Here is a 1603-nt window from a genome sequence, read left to right as displayed (position 1 = left end):
AAATGTCATAAAAATAAGTATATGCATTAAATTCAAGTTCTTAGCTAATACCATGCCCCTGAACAACCCTCTTCATTTCCCATAAAACAATAGCGCATTGAGCTCTTTTACAGGCAAAACAAACAATACAGGTGAAAGGGGGAAACCCTATATGACTCCTCTTTTGGAATGGAAAAAAGGGGATGTAGATTCATTAATAAACACCAAGAAGGAGACTAAGGTGAGGAAGTTCATAATCCAAGTGATGAAGGGAACCTCAAAGCCAAGATGTATCAAGAGAAGGTGAAGATAGATCTAGGTTACTTGATGATAAGCTTTAGAGAGGTCAATATTTAGAACCACTAGAGAAAAGAGATAAAAGAAAGGAGATAAGAGAAAATAGATAAGAGAAAGAAATTTTAGGCTATGTAATCCTAGGTCTGCGCTACACCAATAGCGTCGTCGATTTGGTGACCTTCCAAAAAGCCAAATTGTTCCATAGATATTTCCTTGGAGAGGATAAGTTTAATTCAATAGGTAATCACCTTGGAAATTATCTTATAAATACAATTGCATAGAGACATCAATATGAAATCATTAAAAGTGACAGGATTATCCATCTTAGGTATCAGTGCAATGAAGGTGGTATTGAAAGAGGCCAAAACCTCACCTTCTAATATTGATTCCTCCACTACTTTTTGGATGTTATTTGTATGAGTTTCATAAATCCCTAAGAAGAATTTAATAGTCCACCCATCCAGCCCTAGAATTTTGTCCTTTTGGAAGCTATGAAGAGTCCCTTGTAATTCCACATCCATCACTTCTTCCATTAAATTAAGAATTTCCTCCTCATCAACAATCCTTGGAAAGATTTGTGTTAGTTTGACCACTTCTGCTATAGAATTCCCCTCTTTGGCCTTGAAGAGGGTTTCGAAGTGGTTTTTCCCTAAGAATGCTAAATTTTCAAAAGTGGTGGTAAAAACTCCCTCCTGGTCTTCAAACTTCTAAATAGTATTAACCATATTCCACATTTTGCATATTTTGGAAAAAATTGGTATTTTCATCCCCACATTCCAACCATAATTCCCAGCTTTTTAACCTCGAGGTGACCTCCCTTTCTGAGAGCAATAAGAAAGTTTTTTGTTTCTTCATTAGAAAAAAATGTCATCTTCCAATTGACCTAAAGCCTGAAAAATATCTTCCACACTCTTTAGTTCTTATTCATCCCATATCCTTTTCCTGGATACCCATTGGATGGTGGCTTTCTTAACATTTGATAAATTTGTTTCAAATTGTGTTGTTTTAAAGGTCCTTACTTCCAGATTGAAGGGAACCCATGTGGATTGTACAAGGTCCAAGAACTCATCATATTTTATCCAGGTTGACTTGAACTTGAAAGGGTTGGTAGACTTCTTCCCCATCCCTATTATCTCTAGAGAGATTGAATGATGGTTGGAATCTCCCTCGCTTCCAACACATTGGTGCAATAGTAGCAAGGATTACACCAACATTTTCAAGAGAAGAAATCAATCCAATCATTTTTCCACCCTAGCCTCACCCACTCTTTTATTTCTCTAGGTAAGTTCAGCTTTACCACCTCCACTTCAACAAGTTTTTGGTCCAT

This window comes from Pinus tabuliformis, chromosome 3_2, assembly GCF_031772625.1.
Source record: "Pinus tabuliformis cultivar Carrire ecotype Pingquan chromosome 3_2, CPIR1, whole genome shotgun sequence".
In the NCBI taxonomy this organism is placed as follows: domain Eukaryota; kingdom Viridiplantae; phylum Streptophyta; class Pinopsida; order Pinales; family Pinaceae; genus Pinus; species Pinus tabuliformis.
Note: the sequence above shows the minus strand (reverse complement) of the source record.